Here is a 25,768-nt window from a genome sequence, read left to right as displayed (position 1 = left end):
ATACGTTCACATAGAGCCACCATTCAAACTTTAAAACGAAGACAAGACATTCAACTATTCAACTTGTATTTATCTTTTCAATATCTATTATACTTTTTCTTCAGTTCCAGTTTAAGTTTCATGATGTTTTTTCACCCGTTTCAGAGTTTATAATGGGTGTGTATGGGACGGAATGTTGGGGCTAGAGTGAGGCAGCTCAACTGCTAGAGTGAGAGGAGCAAAAAAAAATAATCTTAAAATCTTTTTTAAAACTGCTGCTGTGTCCGCAGCGTTTGCTCTACAGGTATGATTTTACCCTCAAAACGTAGCCATGGCTGTCCTCTTTCATCCAATGTGTTTACTATTGTACTAGGTGTTATGGTTCTTTCATAAATGTCACCAATGCACAGCCTCCTCCCTCCAACTCTTCCATAGACTCTAATGTTAAAATGGCTCAGAAGGTTCGTTTGAAAATCAGAAGAGCATGGTGTCTTTCCACTGTCACCACGTCCATATAATAAACTCCACAGGCATGAAAACTGAGAATTTGGTAGACTAGACATGGCTGTCGCTCACGGTGAAAGAATTTTGTCAGTACGACTTTTACTTTTCATTTGGGAACGATTTGTTTCGGCCTGACTTTTCTGTTCATTTTAAGCAGCAAAAGTGAGGCGCATGTCTGTGTACGTGTGTATGGAGCCATTGGGTGCGGTCACTATAGCAACCAGGCTCACACCTGCCTGCTTAACGAGCTCTGCCTGCCACTCTGCCAAGATTAATCTTAAACACTTCTCTTTCAACTGCTGCTGTGTCCACAGTGTTAAAGCCATCATTTTACCCTCAAAACGTCGCCATCGTTGTTCTCTTTCCAACATCTTGTCTTTCAAAGCTCAGAGATGTAAACTTTTTAAACTGTGTGGGTCCAAGTGGAGGGATCACATTTTAGTCATTCAGTGATTCAAAGAATATGACCTTTTAATATTCTTTCAGATGTTTTCTGACTCTAAATGTTCTTTTCTCATTTCTTAGGGTTTTCTAATTTACAATTAAAACATTTTCAGCTTTTTTCCAACTTCTTCTTCTGTGTAACCTTCAGCTTTTAGCAGTTCAGCACTTTTGTTTTCAGGTTAAATTCGGGGGTTTTTTTTAATCTCATTCAAAATTTTTAACTTAAATTCAGTAATTATTTCATTTCAATGCATACATTCAGATTCAAGCATTCACACTGCAGTTTCTTCAGAAAATGCACTTTCTAGTTATTATATTTTATTCTGTATTCCGTACGTTTTTTGTAATCCTATAACTTCAAAACCGTTCAACTTAGAAAAACCATTCAAACACCGTTAGATTCCTATTCTTTTGGACAACACTGCTTCTATTTTTCATATTTTTAACATTTATATTTTTAATTTTATTCAACTTTATTCAACAAAAATTTATAATGTATTTCAATGGGGAGACCCTTCAAATCCTCATTCAACTTACTCATTTTTAAACTCTTACTACTTCAACATACGTTGACATAGAGCCACCATTCAAACTTTAAAACGAAGACAAGACATTCAACTATTCAACTTGTATTTATCTTTTCAATATCTATTATACTTTTTCTTCAGTTCCAGTTTAAGTTTCATGATGTTTTTTCACCCGTTTCAGAGTTTATAATGGGTGTGTATGGGACGGAATGTTGGGGCTAGAGTGAGGCAGCTCAACTGCTAGAGTGAGAGGAGCAAAAAAATTAATCTTAAAATATTTTTTAAAACTGCTGCTGTGTCCACAGCGTTTGCTCTACAGGTATGATTTTACCCTCAAAACGTAGCCATGGCTGTCCTCTTTCATCCAATGTGTTTACTATTGTCCTAGGTGTTACGGTTCTTTCATAAATGTCACCAATGCACAGCCTCCTCCCTCCAACTCTTCCATAGACTCTAATGTTAAAATGGCTCAGAAGGTTCGTTTGAAAATCAGAAGAGCATGGTGTCTTTACACTGTCACCACGTCCATATAATAAACTCCACAGGCATGAAAACTGAGAATTAGGTAGACTAGACATTGCTGTCGCTCACAGTGAAAGAATTTTGTCAATACGACTTTTACTTTTCATTTGGGAACGATTTGTTTCGGCCTGACTTTTCTGTTCATTTTAAGCAGCAAAAGTGAGGCGCATGTCTGTGTCCGTGTGTATGGAGCCATTGGGTGCGGTCACTATAGCAACCAGGCTCACACCTGCCTGCTTAACGAGCTCTCTCTGCCACTCTGCCAAAATTAATCTTAAACACTTCTCTTTCAACTGCTGCTGTGTCCACAGTGTTAAAGCCATCATTTTACCCTCAAAACGTCGCCATCGTTGTTCTTTTTCCAACATCTTGTCTTTCAAAGCTCAGAGATGTAAACTTTTTAAACTGTGTGGGTCCAAGTGGAGGGATCACATTTTAGTCATTCAGTGATTCAAAGAATATGACCTTTTAATATTCTTTCAGATGTTTTCTGACTCTAAATGTTCTTTTCTCATTTCTTAGGGTTTTCTAATTTACATTTAAAACATTTTCAGTTTTTTTCCAACTCCTTCTTCTGTGTAACCTTCAGCTTTTAGCAGTTCAGCACCTTTGTTTTCAGGTTAAATTCGTTTTTTGTTTTTTTTGTTTTTTAATCTCATTCAATATTTTTAACTCAAAATTCAGCAATTAATTCATTTCAGTGCATACATTCAGATTCAAGCATTCACACTGCAGTTTCTTCAGAAAATGCACTTTCTAGTTATTATTAGTGTGAATGCTTGAAAAGCATTCACAGTATTGTTCTTCTAATCTTTATTATTATATTTTCTTATTCCGTACGTTTTTTGAAAGCCTACTCCTTCAAAACCGTTCAACTTAGAAAAACCATTCAAACATCGTTAGATTCCTATTATTTTGGACATGACTGCTTCTATTTTTCTCATTTTTAACATTTATATTTTTAATTTTATTCAACTTTATTCAACAAAAATTTCCCATGTATTTCAATGGGGAGACCCTTCAAATTCTCATTCAACTTACTCATTTTTAAACTCTTACTACTTCCACATACATTGACATAGAGCCACCATTCAAACTTTAAAACGAAGACAAGACATTCAACTATTCAACTTGTATTTATCTTTTCAATATCTATTATACTTTTTCTTCAGTTCCAGTTTAAGTTTCATGATGTTTTTTCACCCGTTTCAGAGTTTATAATGGGTGTGTATGGGACGGAATGTTGGGGCTAGAGTGAGGCAGCTCAACTGCTAGAGTGAGAGGAGCAAAAAAATTAATCTTAAAATCTTTTTTAAAACTGCTGCTGTGTCCGCAGCGTTTGCTCTACAGGTATGATTTTACCCTCAAAACGTAGCCATGGCTGTCCTCTTTCATCCAATGTGTTTACTATTGTCCTAGGTGTTATGGTTCTTTCATAAATGTCACCAATGCACAGCCTCCTCCCTCCAACTCTTCCATAGACTCTAATGTTAAAATGGCTCAGAAGGTTCGTTTGAAAATCAGAAGAGCATGGTGTCTTTCCACTGTCACCACGTCCATATAATAAACTCCACAGGCATGAAAACTGAGAATTCAGTAGACTAGAAGCTGCTGTCGCTCACGGTGAAAGAATTTCGTCAATACGACTTGTACTTTTCATATGGGAACGATTTGTTTCGGCCTGACTTTTCTGTTCATTTTAAGCAGCAAAAGTGAGGTGCATGTCTGTGTCCGTGTGTATGGAGCCATTGGGTGCGGTCACTATAGCAACCAGGCTCACACCTGCCTGCTTAACGAGCTCTCTCTGCCACTCTGCCAAAATTCATCTTAAACACTTCTCTTTCAACTGCTGCTGTGTCCACAGTGTTAAAGCCATCATTTTACCCTCAAAACGTCGCCATCGTTGTTCTTTTTCCAACATCTTGTCTTTCAAAGCTCAGAGATGTAAACTTTTTAAACTGTGTGGGTCCAAGTGGAGGGATCACATTTGAGTCATTCAGTGATTCAAAGAATATGACCTTTTAATATTCATTCAGATGTTTTCTGACTCTAAATGTTCTTTTCTCATTTCTTAGGTTTTTCTAATTTACAATTAAAACATTTTCAGCTTTTTTCCAACTTCTTCTTCTGTGTAACCTTCAGCTTTTAGCAGTTCAGCACCTTTGTTTTCAGGTTAAATTCTGTATTTTTCATCTCATTCAAAATTTTTAACTCAAAATTCAGCAATTAATTCATTTCAGTGCATACATTCAGATTCAAGCATTCACACTGCAGTTTCTTCAGAAAATGCACTTTCTAGAGTATAGACTAGACATTGATGTCGCTCACGGTGAAGGAATTTCATCAAGTCGATTTCTACTTTTCATTTGGGAACGATTTGTTTCGGCCTGACTTTTCTGTTCATTTTAAGCAGCAAAAGTGAGGTGCATGTCTGTGTCGTGTGTATGGAGCCATTGGGTGCAGTCACTATAGCAACCAGGCTCACACCTGCCTGCCTAACGAGCTCTGTCTCACTCTGCCAAGATTCATCTTAAACACTTCTCTTTCAACTGCTACTGTGTCCACAGTGTTTGCTTTACAGCCATCATTTTACCATCAAAACGTAGCCATTGTTGTTCTCTTTCCAACACCGTGTCTTTCAAAACTTAGAGATGTAAACTTTTTGAACTGTGTAGATCCAAGTAGATAGATAACCTCCTAACTGACCCATAGAAATACATTGTTTTCAGTCAGGAGTTTGTCTCAACAGCAGAAAAGACCCCACCTTTTACATTACTCCTGTGACCACATTTTTGACAGCGGGAACATAAAGAACATGCTGTTGTGTAGAAAAATTCCTCTGGATCTCCATGGTTTAAAAGCTGGCTTGACAGGAATCTTGGATTTAGAAGCAGTTTTTCCAATAGATGCCATTAAGCAGATTTGAAAGGGGTCACAGAATAATAGTGTCATTGTCCAGAGTCTGTGACTCCGTGTTTATGTTTAAGTTTATTATTATTATGGGTTTTTGTGCTCCTTTTTCACATTTCATGTTCCTATGTTCTGTGTCCCCCAGTCTGTGTTAAGTTTGTGTGGGTTTTGTTCTGTCGGTGTGTTTCCTGTTTTACTGTCAAGGTCCGTGTCTAATCTCAGTGTGTTCAGTTTACATTTCCCCTGTTATGTCTGACAGGGAAAATGTCAGACAATCATGTCTGATTACTCCCAGCTTTGCCCTCCTTCTGTGTCTCATTTCCTCGTTATCCCTCTGTGTCTTTAAGCCTTGTGTTTGCCTCTGTTTGTGGCTGGTTCATCTGTGTATCGTCCTCCGTTGCCCTGTGTGGCTTCCCTATGTTTTCTACGTCTCCCTGCATCTCTGTTTCATGTTTGTTTTTGCTTAGCCTTTTCCAGTTTAGGTTACTCTTAGGTGTTTTTTGTACACCACGTTCCTGTTTGTTTCGCCTTCGTGTTTATAAAGCTCGCTCTCTACTTAAGCAGTCTGCATCTTGGCTCCGTTAATAATTCAGACAAATAGTATGTCAGTAGTTAGTGTAGGCCAACTGAATAGAGCATTCTGATTGCCCTGCTAAATTCAAGCTGATTGTGTATTGGTGGACTTGTCTTCTGCACACAGGTTTTTCAGATCTGGAGTCAGTTGATGACTTTAAAATAATCTTTTCTGACTGGATAATTAAAGCTCACAGCATCTACCTGTCTGTAGTGGATTTTCCCACATCTTAAATAATCTAATCTCATTTAATGTCTCTGTTTTTAGTCTGTATAGTTTATCTCCCCACGAATACACTCAAAGTAGTCTTAAAATAAAACCCATAAAACAGTTCAAGATGACATACTTTTTATTTGCTCGTTTAATGCCAGTTGCCCTCTTTCTCTGTGCGTCACTCATTCGCTTATACTCGGGCAAAAAGTACCCATTTGTATACTAGTATAGTGTATTTTTCCCTCTCTCTCTATGTCTCACACACACAGACCAACACACAGTCATGTATATGCTCATTAATGCTGTTCAACCTGATGATCAAATTTCCAAGCACCACCTGAACGCCTCATCTGTTTTTAACCCATCACTGGACCAACTGTCGTCATTCCGCTTTGCTCTCTGCTGTGGTAAGTATAGTACACTCAGTACTGCAGTGTTTTATTTTTATGATGGTAAAAATACATTTGACATTTAAACTCAGATATCAAGTCCAACAGAGTTCAAAAGAGTTCAAAGAATAAAGAAGAAAAAAAAAAGAATAACCTTTACTATCATTTATACAGGTTTATGATGTTTTGCTGTTAGCAGCAGTGCTAACGCTAGCTTCAATGCTAATGCTAACGCCAGCTATAGTGCTAACACTAGCCTTAGCGGTTGTTAACTGACAAAAAGAATATTCCTGTGATATTTATTGGCAGTCAGTGAGACAAAAGTAACAAATGAGCTTCATTATTGCCATTGTGGCTCAGTTTTAACACTAAGAATGCTAACGCTAGCTGCGATGCTAACGCTAGCTGCGATGCTAACGCTAGCTGCAGTGCTAACATTAACTGAAGTGCTAATGCTAGCTGGAATGCTAGCGCTATCAGCAATGCTAAGGCTAATAACAGTCTAACAGTAGCCTTACATAAGTGGCAATACTTCAGGTAATTAGTTTGAATTATAAAATGGTTGCTGTGTCTTTTAGTGTGCTGTATAACCTGTATAACCTGCTAATTATAAGTTCAGTGTATCATGGTGTGTGGGCTTTGTATTTCTGTTAGTCTGATAACACTGTACAGACAACTAACATATTATTTCTGCTCTTACACTTTCAGGAACTTGACTGACATCTGTGCTTTGCCTGGTAGGTGTGCACATACTGTAAGAGAAGTAGACCAAAATAAAAAAAATAATCGGAATAATATAAACTGTAAAGTGTGGGTTCAAAGTTTTTGCTAGACCTTTTAAACACAATTTTATAACAAATACACACAAGTACAGCTTAACAATTGGGCTAAAATATTTTTTTTCGTACATTTTTGTAGTCACACTACATGTGATTAGTTAATGATTCACTCAATCATATTTGTATTTAAAAATATTATTGCTGAATTTAATTAAATATTCTTTTAAAAAGTGCCCAATTATGCAACTTTTTGCACATGGCAGCCGACAACAGTTTAGCTTGAATATTTGTTTTGTCCTTTTTCAGTAGTCACAATTAGTTCATACAATTACCATGTGATATTATTTTAATAAAATTATTATATTTTTCTTGTTTTTTGTTCACAGTGTGAAGAAGAAGAAGAAGAAGAAGAAGAAGAAGAAGAAGAAGAAGAAGAAGAAGAAGGACCAGATCTCCAGTCTTCTCTCTTACATCCCAACCCCCCAACCCCTCTATCCTCTGTCCTGCTCCACCTATTGTCTCTGCCTTCTTTCCATCTGTATTTCACCCTGTGGTTTGTGAGAAATTTTGCCAAACCAAGAATCTTATTGCGGTTTGATTTCAAAGCCGTGTCTCTCCTGCTCTGTCTGTTCTCTCTGCTAAATTTTCTCTCTACCTGTTTTTCACTCTTGGCTTGCTGCTGAAAAACGCCAAGCCAATAAAGCAATAAAGAGTGCATATTTTGCCTCAACCTATGAACAAACTGAACAAACAAAGAAAACTCTGCGGTTTGATTTAAAGCCGTGTCTCTCCTGCTCTGCCTGTTCTCTCTGCTAAATTTTCTCTCTACCTCTTTTTCACTCTTGGCTTGCTGCTGAAAAACGCCAAGCCATTAAAGCAATAAGGAGTGCATATATTGCCTCTACCTGAGAACGAACTGAACAAAGAAAACTCTAATTCACGGTGTGATTGTGATTTCCCAACCGTGTCTCTCCTGCTCTGCCTGTTCTCTCTTCTAAATTTTCTCTCTACCTGTTTTTCACTTTGCGCTTGCTGCTAAGTTGTGCCAAGCCAATAAAGAGAGTGCATAATATTCTCTTGACTGAAGAACAAACTGTCAAACGAAAGACAACTGTTTCAGACAAATAAAAACTGAAATATAAAGACAAAGAGAACATCTCCTGCTGTGTGCCACTCTTATTTTATAAACATATTTTCTAAAGACTAAGAGAAACACTTGTGTAAAAATGCCAAGGAAGCAGAAAAAGTCACAAGCTGCAAAACAACGCTGGAAGAAGTTCCATGAGTTTCACAGTGTGCCAACATGTGAACAAGCTGAGTGTGATTTTCCTCAGAGCTCTGCAGAAGACAGTGTGTCTGCAAAGACCAATGCTGATGGTGTCAAACAGGCAGGTCAACATGTTCCTGCACATGTACAACAGGTATCTTATGCTGATGCTGTAAAGAGTGGACTGCAGCATAAAGTTAATGAACAACATGAGGTGTCAAGTGCCCCACAGGTGGGTTATGCTGATTTTTTGAAAAGAGGCTGTCACAATGATGTGGCAGGACAATCTCATGCAGAAAGAGAGAACCTTGAAAATCAGCCATCTGTTACACAGGTCTGTGCATCTCACAGCCAGGCACATCCTAAATATGGAGACTCCAGAAACAAGCAGTGCACATGTAACTCACTCACATTTCTTGCATTCCTTCATGAGAATGAAAACATGACTACAGCTGACCTTAATCTGGTCTTGGATAAAGGTGATGTGATGTACAAAGAGGCCAAGAAAAGATTTCCTAAAAATATTCATTTGGCAACCGATGAGCTGCCAGACAAAGTTGATGCTCGCAGGTCTATGTATGATGTCGACATGACACAGCCTTCCCGGTATGGGACATTTGAAGAACCTCCAGAGGAGGCAGTAGATACCTTTCTCAGCTTAGAAGCAGGACTGAGCTGCCTGTTGTCAGATGTGCAGTATGCCTTATTGATTATGAGTGGATTGTGTATCGCAGTGTTCAGATCCACATCGGGCAAATATGGTTTCTTTGATCCACACTCCAGAACAGCCAGTGGTCTTCCTCTAATACTACAGTCACGTAATCGTGGTACAGCAGTGATGCTGAAATTCACACTCCTCAGTGACATGATTAAGAGGATCCAAGATTCTTATGAAATGATGGAGATATCACCTTCTTGTAACTATGAACTGAAGCCTGTGCAGTTCTACAGTATGAGCACAGTCAACCTGAGTGATACTATCACAGACACAGTCTGCAGACCAACAGCTGCCACTGCTGTGGCACCTACTCACTCTGATACAACTGTTGATGAAGCAAACTCCTCTTCTCCAAGGAGAAACACAACCACTGATCTGACTGAGAACATCTTTTTTCAAATGTCCATTTGTACGCCACTGGTGGAACAAAAAGAAGACCATATGACTCAGTTCACATCATATGAAGATCAGAATGAACCTCCTAATATACCAACTGAAGAACTATGCAGTGAATTAAATTTCTTTCCATCGAATGATGCTTTTTCATGTCAATCAAATGCTGCAATAAAAAATGTTGCTGCCTGTGATGTTTCTGATATAGTTTTACAAAAACTGAAAAAAGTTAATAAACAACAAAGGCAAAAAATGAAAAGAAGATTAATGGCATCAGAGAAACCCAGAAATCAGAGAAAAGAAAACCAAAAAAGGAAAGAACGACAAAAGTACGCTTCAAATAAAGATTACAAAGAAAAGAAAAAATCTTGCACAAGCGAGGCATATAAAAACAATCCTGAAGTCAGACAGAAAAAACAACAGTATATGAAAAGACGTTATTGTGAGAATGATGAATTCAGACAGAAAAAAAACCAATATGTTAAAAGACGTTTTTCTGAGAATGCTACAGTTAGAAAGAAACAACAACAATATATTAAAAGACGCTACTGTGACAATGCTGAATTTAGACAAAAACAAAAAAACTATATCACTAAAAGGTATCAAGAAAACCCTGAATTCAGAGAGAGACAGAGATCTCGAGTGACTCAGCGTTATGCACGTGATGACGCATTCAGAGTAAGACACAGACAACTAATGAAACAACTAATGCGAGACAGGTATCAAAGTAATCTTGCCTTCAGGATTATGCACAATATGAGATGTGCAATGAAAATAAAAAGGAAATACAGATGGGTGAACAGACAAACCCAAGAGAGTGACAACAGTGTGATTAACGAGGCCATATCTGTGTTCAAATCACAAATCAAAGTTGGACCATCATACCCATGTACTGTATGCTTCAAGGCTTCATTTCCAAACCAAGTACGACCCTGCACAAGGTCAAATTATGTCAAAAACCCACATGTGGTTGCAACATGTTTGACAGGAAAGTTTGTTCATGTTTGTGATGAAAACTGCAGAAATGAGCAGTGCAATGTTCCCGATGAGAGAAAGAGAGAGTGGATTTGTCACACCTGCCACGATCATCTTAAAAATGGATTCATGCCAGCACTTGCTGTTGCCAATACACTGGAGCTTGCTGATATTCCACCTGAACTGTCTGATCTCAACATACTGGAGAGACATCTCATAGCCAAGTGCATACCATTTGCCAAGATCATTCCTCTTCCCAAAGGCAGACAAAGAGCAATTAGAGGAAATGTGGTCTGTGTCCCATCCGAGGTACAGGAAACTGTTGAAGCATTGCCTCGATTGAGAATTAATTCTCAGATCATGAGAGTGAAACTGAAGAGACGCTTGTCTTACAAAGGTCATCAGCTGTTTCAGACTGTAAGCTGGTCTAAACTTGTGCAAGCACTGCATAAACTCAAGCAGATTCATCCACAGTATAAGGATGTGAGCATCAGAGATGATGCTGAGCTGTGTGATCCAACACTTCCTGATGAAGATGATGATGATGATGATGATGAAAACATGAATGAGGACGATTATGATGAGGCTGATTTAATGGAAATTGACAGCTGTGAGAAAAATGCACTGAGTGAAGCACAAAATAAAAATGAACAGGACATTGACACGTTACCCTGTGATGGTGAACAATCGCATGAACAGATGAGAGATGATTCAGAGCAAGCAGATGGACTGACTAATGGTGGTTTTGCACTCGAGTCCTGTTTACAGCCCCCTGATGTGGCTGAGGAGATATTATGTTTCAGTGAAGGAATCTACTCTGTTGCTCCTGCAGAGAGAAACAATCCAATAAGTTTTTTCAAAACACCTAAACTGGAGGCCATGGCCTTCCCTGTGCAGTTTCCTACAGGCCAAAACACACTTGATGAAAGAAGGCTGATCAAAGTATCCCCCAGTGGGTATTTCAAATCAAGACTTTTCTGCATTGATGATCGTTTTGCCAAAGACACAAACTATTTGTTCTTTGCACAGTTTGTGACTGAAATACACTTGGCTACTTCCAGCATGACGATACAGTTAAGAAAGGCAAAGCCTCTGACCAGAGATGGGAGAAAAATAACCTCAGGCATGTTACAAGATAAACATGAGGTGGAGAAACTGGTGCGAAATAAAGACGCAGTGAGATTCATGCAGCCTCTGAGAGGAACCCCAGCCTATTGGGAGAAAACAACAAGAGATCTTTTTGCCATGATCAGACAGTTGGGAACTCCCACGTTCTTTTGCACATTTTCAGCTGCTGAAATGCGCTGGCCTGAAGTGATCGAGGCAATAACAAGGCAGCAAGGTGAACAAGTCAATTTTGAAGGACTCGACTGGTCAGCAAAGTGTGACATCCTGAGAAGCAATCCTGTCACAACAATGCGCATGTTTGACAAGAGAGTTGAAGCATTATTCAGAGATTTACTCTTATCTCCCGCAGAGCCACTTGGCAAAGTCATTGACTACTTTTACAGAGTTGAGTTTCAGCACAGAGGAAGCCCACACATACACTGTCTCCTGTGGGTAGAAGGTGCTCCTGTGTTTGAGGAGGATGATGAGCAAACTGTTCTTGATTTTATAAACAAATACATCACAGCTCAGCTGCCTGATCCACATAAACAACCTGAACTGTACAAGAAAGTAACAGAAGTGCAAAAACATAGTAAGAACCACACAAAGACGTGCTTTAGGAGTTTAAGCTCCGGGTGCCGTTTTGGTTTTCCCAAACCACCCTGCAATGAGACAATGATCACAAGACCCAGTGAGGATGATGCACTGGAAGTAGAAACAGCAAAGAACAAGCTCAGACCACTGAACCAGCTGCTGAATGAACCTGAAACTGCTTCCATGAGTTTAGAGCAGCTCTTGGCAAGATGCAACTTGACACATGCAGAATATCAGAGATACCTGAATAAAATGAACATGAGGAGTACGATCATACTAAAGCGTGATCCAAAAGACTCTTGGATAAATGGCTATAATCCACATTTGCTTGAAGCCTGGAACAGTAATATCGACATAAGCTTTGTTTTAGATGCTTTTGGTGCTGCAAATTATTTAATGAAATATATATCAAAAAAAGAGGGCGGGCTATCTGAGTACCTGAAAACTGTCATTGAGAACTCCCATAAGGACAGTGTAAATGAGTGCGATGAAATGAGAGCCGTCATGCAGGCATATTCAAAGAAGCGAGAGATCAGTGCACAAGAATGTGTTGCTCGTGCATGTGGTCTTCACATGAAGCAATGTTCACGTGCTGTAATATTCATACCAACTGATGATAATCCTGTGAAAATGAGTCGTCCCCTGTCAGTTCTGGACAACACAACACCTGAGTCTTCCAATGTTTGGATGACATCTTTGAATGACAAATACAAAGCCAGACCTGAAACACCAGAGTATGAGGAGATGTGCATGGCAGACTTTGCTGCTACTTGCAGGATTGTCTATGGCCAACAGAAAAAAGGTAAAGATGTTTTGCCCCTTCTCAATGAGATGGGGTTTGTGCAAAGGCGCAAAAACAATAAGCCTGCTATCATCAGATTTCACCGCTGCTCACAAGAAAAACATCCAGAGCAATATTACGGAAGACTGCTTAAACTGTACCTTCCTCATCGTTCAGACCACGAACTGAAAACACCATCGTTGCCAACCTATCAGGCTTTCTATGGTGCTGGCTGTGTACAGCTACCAGGTACTGACCATCTTGAGTACGTGCAACACATTGTCAAAAGAAACAGAGAAAAATATGAGAAAAACAGTGAGGAGATCGAGAGCGCTGTTGAGGAATATGAGCAGAACAGAGGTGTGACTGACGAATGGTGTAATCTGGCACCTGAATCAGATCTCGTAAGGTTGCCACTTGTCGAACAAGAAAGAGAGCGAGACAATGAAAATGAACAGGAAGATGTGCCTGACTACAGCCGTCAGGCTGATGCTTCAACAGAAGTCAGAGCCATCAGGGAACCCCCTGCTATTGATCCCACATTGTTACGTCAGATGTTTCAGAATCTGAACAAGAAGCAAGCCTGCATATTTTATGCAGTTAGAGACTGGTGCATTAAAAGAGTCTGTGCTCTAAATCCAGAGCAGTTTTTCTTTTATATTAATGGTGGTGCTGGAACAGGAAAATCACATCTTATCAAATGCATCTACTCAGAAGCATCTAAGATACTGAGCAAAGTGCCCAGATATGCAGACGACGTTGACATATCAAAACCCACTGTCCTGTTAACTGCTTTCACTGGGACTGCAGCTTTTAACATTTCTGGAACAACACTGCATTCTCTTCTCAAGCTGCCTAGAAGCTTAAAACCTCCCATTCAGGGACTTGGCAATCAGCTGGATGAAGTCAGATCAGAACTTTTGAATGCTGAAATAATCGTCATTGACGAAGTGTCTATGGTGTCAAGACATCTGTTTGCATATGTAGATGCAAGACTCAAACAGATCAAAGGGACTCGGAGACCCTTTGGAGGCATGTCAGTCATTGCTGTCGGAGACTTCTATCAGCTACCCCCAGTGCGACAGTCTAAACCTCTCTGTGTGCACGACCCGTCTGAGATCGACCTGTGGCGGGAGCATTTTCAGATGATCACTCTGACTGAGATTATGCGTCAGAAAGATGATGTTGTCTTTGCAGAGATGCTGAACAGAATTCGTGTGAAAGGAAAGTTGGATGAGCTTTGCGAAGCAGATAGAAATTTGTTGTCACAGGCCATAACTGAACCAGCCCATTGTCCAACTGATGCATTGCACATTTTTGCAACTAATAAAGAAGTGGATGCACACAACTCTGCAACACTGGCTCTGCTCCACACTCATATCATTGACATCCATGCAGATGATTATAGAAAAGATCCTAGAACTGGCAGAATGGCACTTCAAGACAGACCGTTGAAAGGAGGTAAAAACGAGTTACCAGACACACTGAAAGTTGCAGAAGGAGCTCGTGTCATGCTCACCAGAAACATTGACATACAAAATGGTTTGGTTAATGGAGCTTTTGGAATACTACTTAGAGTAGTTCACTCTGAAAACGACCAACACATCATCAAGCTTGGACTTAAAATGGATAATGAGACATCTGGAAAGAATAACCGCACACCAGCAGACGACATGGTGTACATTGAGAGAGCAGAGGAGAATCTGAAGCAGAAAGGAGTGGTACGAAGACAGTTCCCAGTGAAGCTGGCCTTTGCATGTACAATACATAAGGTACAGGGTATGACAACTACATCAGCTGTTGTCTCTCTTAAGAGCATTTTTGAGCCCGGCATGGCCTACGTAGCTGTCAGTAGAGTGACGTCTCTCAGTGGACTGTATCTTCTTGATATGGAGGAGAAAAAAATATTCACCAACCCAGAAATCACTGCAGCGCTTGAGAACATGAGACAAGCCAACCTTGATGACATGATGCCTCTTCTACACGTGAGGCAAACACTGAGCAGGTCAGAGGTTTTCACCATTGTTCATCATAATACAGAGGGACTGCCAGCTCACATTAATGACATCAAAAGTCACCATGAATTGTGTCTAGCAGATGTTTTGTGCCTAACAGAAACACACCTGCGGGGCTCTTTTGTCGCAGAGAGTCTCCACTTGGAAAATTACAATTTGTTCAAACGCAACAGACACCTGTCCTACACAAACTTTCCCCAGATGGCAAACAGAAGTGGTGGTGGAGTTGCTGTTTATGTGAAAAGTGACATTCAAGTGCATGAAAAACAGTACATCCATAATGTAACTGACCTTGAATTTCTGGCTTTAAAGGTTGAAGCACCAGTCAGTGCTCTGATTGCAGTTGTATACAGACCTCCAGACTACACTCTGAGGCCATTCCTGAAAAACCTGGTAAGCCTATTAGACTCATTGGAGATCATGGACTGTCATCCCATCATAGTTTGTGGTGATTTTAATGAGAATGTTTTATCCAGTGCAAACAAACCAATCCTGGAGCTGTTTGAGTCTAGGGGATACGCACAGGTCATCACTGCCCCTACCACAGAGAAGAACACACTGCTTGACCTAATTTTCATTTCTCAGTCAGATCGATGTCTCCATTCTGGAGTCATGAAGACCTACCATAGTTACCATGACCCAGTATACTGTGTATTGTCCTGTGATGATTCATGATCTAGATCTTTGAATACAGTAAGTAATATCTATATTTTTGAATGACTTAAGAAAGTAGAGCGATATTTAAAAGTTGACGCCCTGCATTGCAGTATAATGGTTGAATTGTTTACATAAAATACAATTACATGAATTAAGTAATGATATCAGTAAAAGATGACAATTTTATTTATCACAGAAAATCTAAAATTCACTAACAGTAACCTATAAATGTCAGAAAAATCAAATATAGCAGTTTAAAATGAATAGTGTAGGCATATCCTCTCTGCAGCCAGGCTTCAACATCCTGCCAGGCTGCCCCAGTCTCACTGTGGCTGGGAGGGAGGGAGGGTGGACCAGAGGATTGCCTACACAACACATAAATGTTCAACAGCTTCTTCATTGTTTCTGAGAGAACAACAATGACTAAAGGTTGCTTTTTAAACAAACAAACAAACAAACAAACAAACAAACCTAATTACAGCAATAATGACAGTTAAGCCACTTTATGTGTGCCTCTATTTTGAAATACTATTTACAAAAATGTTATTATTTTGGTTTGTTATAAACTTTAAACTTTTTCAAAAGTATACGATTATATTTCTGGACAAATCTTTCGATGAAACATACATTTTTATGAGCTTTTATCATGTTTCGGCCAGTGCAATCATCAGGGTGGGTCTGGGTTGATAACTGCACATTTCTGGCCAGAAATGTTTCAGCAGTGTTACATAAGTAGTACATATGTAACACTTGCTTTCTGTTACCAGCTGATACCCTACATTTGTATAGACATTGGATGGTGTGAGGTTGGGGAGTTGAGTGGGGGGGGGGGGGGGGGGGGTTTACGGTGGGAGCTGAGGGGGGGGGGTGTTAGGTTTCCTTTTTTCTTTTTCTTTTTTAAGAGAGACACAGTCCTCCTGTGTCTTCTCCAAGCTTCACATGTAAGATCCAACAGTGTGAAGCACATAGCAGCTAGAAACTGTAATGCCACAGATCAGAGAGGCTTCATCATCACCATCTTCATCGCCGTACGATCAGAGCGTGAGACTTCACATCTGGAGCACAGGAGACATTCTGTGATAAGTCCTCCTTCTAGCTTGTCCCACAAGCAGTCGGTGAGATTTACTCACAACAAAAAGGGTTAATGACATTATTTCCATGAAAACATGTATTCATTCTTTGTGAAGTGTTTAAATTCTGTTTTCACTTGACCTTAGGAGTGTTAGAGTGTATTGTAATGTCTGTACTCAGGTGTTTCCCTCTGTGATCCATCCCCATCAGAGCTGAGACACTCAGGACTGAACAGACTGCACAGTTTCTGTGACCGAGCCTCCAAAACACCTTCTTTGAAACCACTCATGATAGAAGGGCTTCATATTTGCAGCAGCACTACTACAGGTATTCAGTTTATTACAGGATGTGTTTGTTTCTTAGGACCAGCTCTGAGTGCACACTACCTAACATATACACCTTTCTGTTCATTACAAACCAACTACTCTGGATCATATGGCCAGTTGGCAGGAATGTTGCTGCAGGAAAACATCCCTGGAGATCACCATCATTGTCAGACTGACTGTGCCTCCTCTGTGCAGTGTCAAGATCCTCTCTAAATGAGTGTGTAAGTTAACATTTTCATTATTTTATTCCCTTTGACAAGACAAGTATCACTGATATTTACATTTACAACTACATATGTTCCCGTTTTCTGCTCTTCTTTTAAAGTCCTCAGCTATCCTGCTTCTGTGCTGCTTGCCACACATCAAACACTGGCCGGATGACAGGGAGGATCCACTCTGAAGTCACTGGACGTGATGAGGATCATATGGGACTTTATAGTTTCACAGAAATGATGTGCTCTGTGATTACAGGTTTTAAATGGACATAATGACTGCCTCTCTCTGATCAACAGGCTAAAGGATTGTTTTCATTGTTAGTGCTCTGTACAATGTATGCTTATTTAATATTTCATCACAGAGCAAACCTTTATTTATTTAACATTTTTTTTATTTTGTTTTAATGTTGAATTAACTGTGGGGATTTTTTTAAGTGGGCACTTGGGATGTCATATGACCAGAAATGTGGTAACTGGAATTCAACAGTATGGAAGAAAAAATCTGCTGAGAACGAAACACATACAAAAACCCCCAAGAAAATTCAAATTCATTCCATGTAATCCAATCTAAAACATTTTAAACTGCTGAACAGCAACACAAACAGTGTTAAAAAACAGTGTTAACAGAATGATTATGATGATTTTGTACCAAAGTTTCAGGTCACATGGCACACCTAGTGTGTAGTGTGGGGTATCAGCTGGTAAGTATAGGTTTTTTCATATTTGTGTCCTTAGAGTTTAGATAGATAAAGCCTTGTGTATAATAATTAGTCATAACCACAACTCAAAGTCAGGGACTAACTAAATTTGGGACTTTGTGTCTGAGCCCAGGTTAAAACAATGTGTAAAAAAGCATTTAGTGGCATGGCTGAACAATGCTGTATTGATACTTATTAATCCATGTTCACAAAAAGGACTAATGTGTTTATTTGATTATTTGCATGTGTTAAACTGTGTCACCACCTTAGGCTTTCATTTGAGTTTACTCACAAATCTCTATACAGTTCTCTTTTACCACTGTGTGGACTCTGTTTACATTAAAACATAAAAAAGAATGAGTAATAAAAAGATGTGTAGACAGATCAGAAGATTAAGTAGACCGATAGAAAAAGCTGTTCAGCCATGTTCTAAGAAACCAACACAATTTAAAGGTTCAGGATTGTGGTTTTAAAAGTTGAATTTTCATGTATTTCATATGTTGCTCATTATTTTTTATTTAGTTATTTAATTTAGTTATTTTTCTTTATTCTACCAGTCCTTTTCAGAAAGAAGCTGTAAAATATGACTTAAGATTTTTATGTTATTTTCTATGACATACAAAACAAATTGATGTATGTAATACTATTAAACATGATATACACATGTGTATATGTCTGAAAAACATCATGCTGTATATTAAAGTTTGTATTTTCTGCAGAATGTTTGTTCATCTTTTAAGTTCATTTCAATTAGAAGAATATGAACTTTTAATATTCATTCAGAGGTTTTTTGACTCTAAATTTTCTTTTGTCATTACTCATCTTTTTATTATTTACATTTTAAACATGCTTAGCTTTTTCCAACTTCTTCTGTGTGAACATCAGCTTTCAAAAGTTCTGCACTTTTATTTTCAGGTTAAAAATTCTGTATTTTCCAGCTCATTCAGATTTTTAACTTAACATTCAGCAATTAATTCATTTCAGTGCATACATTCAGATTCAAGCATTCACACTGCAGTTTCTTCAGAAAATGCACTTTCTAGTTATTAGTGTGAATGCTTGAAAAGCATTCACAGTATTGTTCTTCTAATCTTTATTCTATTTTATTCTGTATTCCGTACGTTTTTTGTACTCCTACTCCTTCAAAACCGTTCAACTTAGAAAAACCATTCAAACACCATTAGATTCCTCTTCTTTTGGACATGACTGCTTCTATTTTTCTCATTTTTAACATTTATATTTTTAATTTTATTCAACTTTATTCAACAAAAATTTCCCAAAATTTCCCATGTATTTCAATGGGGAGACCCTTCAAATCCTCATTCAACTTACTCATTTTTAAACTCTTACTACTTCCACATACATTGACATAGAGCCACCATTCAAACTTTAAAACGAAGACAAGACATTCAACTATTCAACTTGTATTTATCTTTTCAATATCTATTATACTTTTTCTTCAGTTCCAGTTTAAGTTTCATGATGTTTTTTCACCCGTTTCAGAGTTTATAATGGGTGTGTATGGGACGGAATGTTGGGGCTAGAGTGAGGCAGCTCAACTGCTAGAGTGAGAGGAGCAAAAAAATTAATCTTAAAATATTTTTTAAAACTGCTGCTGTGTCCGCAGCGTTTGCTCTACAGGTATGATTTTACCCTCAAAACGTAGCCATGGCTGTCCTCTTTCATCCAATGTGTTTACTATTGTACTAGGTGTTATGGTTCTTTCATAAATGTCACCAATGCACAGCCTCCTCCCTCCAACTCTTCCATAGACTCTAATGTTAAAATGGCTCAGAAGGTTCGTTTGAAAATCAGAAGAGCATGGTGTCTTTCCACTGTCACCACGTCCATATAATAAACTCCACAGGCATGAAAACTGAGAATTCAGTAGACTAGAAGCTGCTGTCGCTCACGGTGAAAGAATTTTGTCAATACGACTTTTACTTTTCATTTGGGAACGATTTGTTTCGGCCTGACTTTTCTGTTCATTTTAAGCAGCAAAAGTGAGGCGCATGTCTGTGTACGTGTGTATGGAGCCATTGGGTGCGGTCACTATAGCAACCAGGCTCACACCTGCCTGCTTAACGAGCTCTGCCTGCCACTGTACCAAGATTCATCTTAAGCACTTCTCTTTCAACTGCTGCTGTGTCCACAGTGTTACAGCCATCATTTTACCCTCAAATTGTCGCCATTATTGTTCTCTTTCCAACACCGTATCTTTCAAAGCTCAGGCATTTAAACTTTTTAAACTGTGTGGATCAAAGTGGAGGGATCACATTTGAGTCATTCAGTGATTCAAAGAATATGACCTTTTAATATTCATTCAGATGTTTTCTGACTCTAAATGTTCTTTTCTCATTTCTTAGGGTTTTCTAATTTACATTTAAAACATTTTCAGTTTTTTTCCAACTCCTTCTTCTGTGTAACCTTCAGCTTTTAGCAGTTCAGCACCTTTGTTTTCAGGTTAAATTCGTTTTTTTTTTGTTTTTTTTTTAATCTCATTCAATATTTTTAACTCAAAATTCAGCAATTAATTCATTTCAGTGCATACATTCAGATTCAAGCATTCACACTGCAGTTTCTTCAGAAAATGCACTTTCTAGTTATTATATTTTATCTATTCCGTACGTTTTTTGTAATCCTACTCCTTCAAAACCGTTCAACTTAGAAAAACCATTCAAACACCGTTAGATTCCTATTCTTTTGGACAACACTGCTTCTATTTTTCATATTTTTAACATTTATATTTTTAATTTTATTCAACTTTATTCAACAAAAATTTCCCAAAATTTCCCATGTATTTCAATGGGGAGACCCTTCAAATTCTCATTCAACTTATTCATTTTTAAACTCTTACTACTTCCACATACATTGACATAGAGCCACCATTCAAACTTTAAAACGAAGACAAGACATTCAACTATTCAACTTGTATTTATCTTTTCAATATCTATTATACTTTTTCTTCAGTTCCAGTTTAAGTTTCATGATGTTTTTTCACCCGTTTCAAAATTTATAATGGGTGTGTATGGGACGGAATGTTGGGGCTAGAGTGAGACAGCTCAACTGCTAGAGTGAGAGGAGCAAAAAAATTAATCTTAAAATCTTTTTTAAAACTGCTGCTGTGTCCACAGCGTTTGCTCTACAGGTATGATTTTACCCTCAAAACGTAGCCATGGCTGTCCTCTTTCATCCAATGTGTTTACTATTGTCCTAGGTGTTACGGTTCTTTCATAAATGTCACCAATGCACAGCCTCCTCCTTCCAACTCTTCCATAGACTCTAATGTTAAAATGGCTCAGAAGGTTCGTTTGAAAATCAGAAGAGCATGGTGTCTTTACACTGTCACCACGTCCATATAATAAACTCCACAGGCATGAAAACTGAGAATTTGGTAGACTAGAAGCTGCTGTCGCTCACGGTGAAAGAATTTTGTCAATACGACTTGTACTTTTAATTTGGGAACGATTTGTTTCGGCCTGACTTTTCTGTTCATTTTAAGCAGCAAAAGTGAGGCGCATGTCTGTGTCGTGTGTATGGAGCCATTGTCACTATAGCAACCAGGCTCACACCTGCCTGCTTAACGAGCTCTCTCTCACTCTGCCAAGGTTAAACCTAAAAATGTTAGATTGTAGTAAGATTAACTTTTTCAAAAGTACAATAAGACAGATTTGACAGGGTTTTGCCACAGATTAATAGTTTGTCACTAGTTAGTATATGCCAACTAAGTAGAGCATTGTGATTGGCACAAAGGTTTTTCAGATCTGGGCAGTTGGAGTCAGTTGATGACTTCAAAATCATCCTTTCTGACTGGATAATTAAAGCTCTCAGCATCTATCGGTCTGTAGTTAATTTCCCCACCTTTTAACTAACGTTTCACTAACCTAATCTCATTTAATGTCTCTGTTTATAGTCTGTATAGTTTATCTCCCCACGAATATACTCAAAGTAGTCTTAAAATAAAACCCACAAAACAGTTCAAGATTTAATACTTTTTATTTGCTCATTTAATGCCAGTTGCCCTGTTTTTCTGTATGTCACTCATTCGCTTATACTTGGGCAAAAAGGACCAATTTTTACACTAGTATAGTGTATTTTTTCCCTCTATCTCTCTATGTCTGTCACACACAGAGACCAACACACAGACATGTATATGCTCATTATTGCTGTTCAAACTGATGGTCAAATTTCCAAGCACCACCTGAACGCCTCATCTGTTTTTAACCTATCACTGGACCAACTGTCGTCATTCCGCTTTGCTCTCTGCTGTGGTAAGTACAGTACACTCAGTACTGCAGTGTTTTATTTTTATGATGGAAAAAATACATGTTTGACATTTAAACTCACATATCAAGTCCAACAGAGTTAAAAACAATTCAAAGAAGAAAGAAAGAAAAAAGAATAACCTTCGCTATCATTTATATACGTTTATTACGTTTTGCTGTTAGCAGCAGTGCTAACGCTAGCTTCAATGCTAATGCTAGCAACAATGCTAACGCTAGCTATAGTGCTAACACTAGCCTTAGCAGTTGTTAACTGACAAAAATAATATTCCTGTGATATTTCTTGCCGGTCAGTGAGACAAAAGTAAGAAATTAGCTTTATTATTGCCATTGTGGCTCAGTTTTAACAGTAAGAGTGCTAGCGCTAGCAGCATTGCTAGCGCTAGCAGCATTGCTAACGCTAGCTGCAATGCTAACGCTAGCTGCAATGCTAACGCTAGCTGCAATGCTAACACTAACTGAAGTGCTAATGCTAGCCGGAATGCTAGCGCTAGCAGCAATGCTAAGGCTAGTAACAGTCTAACAGTAGCCTTACATAAGTGGCAATACTTCAGTTAACTAGTTTGAATTGTAAAATGACTGCTGTATCAGTTGGTGTGCTATATTACTCTATAATTACCCTGCTGACTAGAAGTTCAGTGTATCATGTCGTGTGGGCTTTGTATTTCTGTTAGTCTGATAACACTGTACAGACAACTAACGTATTATTTCTCGTTTCTTTCAGGAACCTGACTGACACTGTGCTTTGCCTGGTAGGTGTGCACATACTGTAAGAGAAGTAGACCAAAATAAAAAAATTATATGACTAATATAAGCTGTAAAGTGATGGGTTCAAACTTTGTGCTAGACCTTTTAAACACAATTTTATAATAAATACACATAAGTGCAGCTTAACAATTGGGCTAAAATATTTTTTTCGTACATTTTTGTAGTCACACTACATGTGATTAATTAATGATTCACTCAATCATATTTGTATTTAAAAATATTATTGCTGAATTTAATTAAATATTTATTCTTTTAAAAAGTGCCCAATTATGCAACTTTTTGCACATGGCAGCCGACAACAGTTTAGCTTGAATATTTGTTTTGTCCTTTTGCAGTAGTCACATTTAGTTCATACAATTACCATGTGATATAATTTTAATAAAATTATTTTTTTTTCTTGTTTTTTGTTCAGAGTGTGTAGAAGAAGAAGAACAAGGACCAGATCTCCAGTCTTCTCTCTCACATCCCAACCCCCCAACCCCTCTATCCTCTGTCCTGCTCCACCTATTGTCTCTGCCTTCTTTCCATCTGTATTTCACTCTGTGGTTTGTGAGAAATTTTGCCAAACCAACAATCCTTTTGCGGTTTGATTTAAAGCCGTGTCTCTCCTGCTCTGTCTGTTCTCTCTGCTAAATTTTCTCTCTACCTGTTTTTCACTCTTGGCTTGCTGCTGAAAAACGCCAAGCCAACAAAGCAATAAAGAGTGCATATTTTGCCTCAACCTATGAACAAACAAAGAAAAATCTGCGGTTTGATTTAAAGCCGTGTCTCTCCTGCTCTGTCTGTTCTCACTGCTAAATTTTCTCTCTACCTGTTTTTCACTCTTGGCTTGCTGCTGAAAAACACCAAGCCATTAAAGCAATAAAGAGTGCATATATTGCCTCTACCTGAGAACAAACTGAACAAAGAAAACTAATTCACGGTTTGATTGTGATTTCCCAGCCGTGTCTCTCCTGCTCTGCCTGTTCTCTCTTCTAAATTTTCTCTCTACCTGTTTTTCACTCTTGGCTTGCTGCTGAAAAATGCCAAGCCAATAAAGAGAGTGCATAATATTCTCTCAACTGAAGAACAAACTGTCAAACGAAAGACAACTGTTTAAGACAAATAAAAACTGAAATATAAAAACAAAGACAACATCTCCTGGTGTGTGCCACTCTTATCTTGTGAACATATTTTCTAAAGACTAAGAAACACTTGCAGGTGTGTGAAAATGCCAAGGAAGCAGAAAAAGTCACAAGCTGCAAAACAACGCTGGAAAAAGTTTCATGAGTTTCACAAAGTACCAACATGTGAACAAGCTGAGTTTGATTTTCCTCAGAGCTCTGCAGAAGACAGTGTGTCTACAAAGACCAATTCTGACAGTGTCAAACAGGCAGGTCAACATGTTCCTGCACATGTACAACAGGTATCTTATGCTGATGCTGTAAAGAGTGGACTGCAGCATAAAGTTAATGAACAACATGAGGTGTCAAGTGCCCCACAGGTGGGTTATGCTGACTTTTTGAAAAGAGGCTGTCACAGTGATGTGGCAGGACCATCTCATGCAGAAAGAGTGAACCTTGAAAACCAGCCCTCTGTTATACATGTCTGTGCATCTCGCAGCCAGGCTCATCCTAAATATGGAGACTCCAGAAACAAGCAGTGCACATGTAACTCACTCACATTTCTTGCTTTCCTTCATGAGAATGAAAACATGACTACAGCTGACCTTAATCTGGTCTTGGATAAAGGTGATGTGATGTACAAAGAGGCCAAGAAAAGATTTCCTAAAAATATTCATTTGGCAACCGATGAGCTGCCAGACAAAGTTGATGCTCGCTGGTCTATGTATGATGTCGACATGACACAGCCTTCCCGGTATGGGACATTTGAAGAACCTCCAGAGGAAGCAGTAGATACCTTTCTCAGCTTAGAAGCAGGACTGAGCTGCCTGTTGTCAGATGTGCAGTATGCCTTATTGATTATGAGTGGATTGTGTATCGCAGTGTTCAGATCCACATCAGGCAAATATGGTTTCTTTGATCCACACTCCAGAACACCCAGTGGTCTTCCTCTATTACTACAGTCACGTAATCGTGGTACAGCTGTGATGCTGAAATTCACACTCCTCAGTGACATGATTAAGAGGATCCAAGATTCTTATGAAATGATGGAGATATCACCCTCTTGTAACTATGAACTGAAGCCTGTGCAGTTCTACAGTATGAGCACAGTCAACCTGAGTGATACTATCACAGACACAGTCTGCAGACCAACAGCTGCCACTGCTGTGGCATCTACTCACTCTGATACAACTGTTGATGAAGCAAACTCCTCTACTCCAAGGAGAAACACAACGACTGATCTGACTGAGAACATCTTTTGTCAAATGTCCATTTGTACGCCACCGGTGAAACAAAAAGAAGTTCACGTGACTCAGTTCACATCATATGAAGATCAGAATGAACCTCCTAATATACCAACTGAAGAACTATGCAGTGAATTAAGTTTCCTTCCATCAAGTGATGCTTTTTCATGTCAATCAAATGCTGCCATAACAAATGTTGCTGCCTGTGACCTTTCTGATATAGTTTTACAAAAACTGAAAAAAGTTAATAAACAACAAAGGCACAAAATGAAAAGAAGATTAATGGCATCAGAGAAACCCAGAAATCAGAGAAAAGAAAACCAAAAAAGGAGAGAACAACAAAAGTATGCTTCAAATAAAGATTACAAAGAAAAGAAAAAATCTTGCGCAAGCGAGACATATAAAAACAATCCTGAAGTTAAACAAAAACAACAACAGTATATGAAAAGACGTTACTGTGAAAATGATGAATTCAGAAAGAAACAAAAACAATATGTTAAAAAACGTTTTTCTGAGAATGCTACAGTTAGAAAGAAACAACAACAATATATTAAAAGACGCTACTGTGAGAACGATGAATTCAGAAAGAAACAACAACAATATATTAAAAGACGCTACTGTGAGAACGATGAATTCAGAAAGAAACAACAACAATATATTAAAAGACGCTACTGTGACAATGCTGAATTTAGACAAAAACAAAAAAACTATA

General features: G+C 38.5%; 3 long non-coding RNA genes across 4 annotated transcripts; all 3 read left to right on the top strand.

Annotated features, from left to right (window-relative positions):
• The first annotated feature begins 5,919 nt into the window (after positions 1–5,919).
• Positions 5,920–7,995, top strand: LOC309713350. The gene is made up of 3 exons (XR_014278575.1): positions 5,920–6,080; positions 6,771–6,803; positions 7,247–7,995. It is a non-coding gene; the product is annotated as an uncharacterized lncRNA (long non-coding RNA).
• Positions 7,996–16,233: 8,238 nt separating this feature from the next.
• Positions 16,234–18,366, top strand: LOC309713635. 2 transcript variants are annotated; one of them, XR_014278628.1, is made up of 3 exons: positions 16,234–16,463; positions 16,630–16,966; positions 17,071–18,366. It is a non-coding gene; the product is annotated as an uncharacterized lncRNA (long non-coding RNA). The 2 variants fall into 2 exon arrangements; XR_014278629.1 differs by lacking the exon at positions 16,234–16,463 and having other exon boundaries at positions 16,578–16,746; positions 16,863–16,966.
• Positions 18,367–21,269: 2,903 nt separating this feature from the next.
• LOC309712264 lies at positions 21,270–23,893 on the top strand. The gene is made up of 3 exons (XR_014278225.1): positions 21,270–21,498; positions 21,790–22,693; positions 23,122–23,893. It is a non-coding gene; the product is annotated as an uncharacterized lncRNA (long non-coding RNA).
• Positions 23,894–25,768: the final 1,875 nt, after the last annotated feature.

This window comes from Aulonocara stuartgranti (genome assembly GCF_965226115.1).
Source record: "Aulonocara stuartgranti genome assembly, chromosome: 8".
Classification (NCBI taxonomy): domain Eukaryota; kingdom Metazoa; phylum Chordata; class Actinopteri; order Cichliformes; family Cichlidae; genus Aulonocara; species Aulonocara stuartgranti.
Note: the sequence above shows the minus strand (reverse complement) of the source record. Positions and strands in the feature narration are given on the sequence as shown.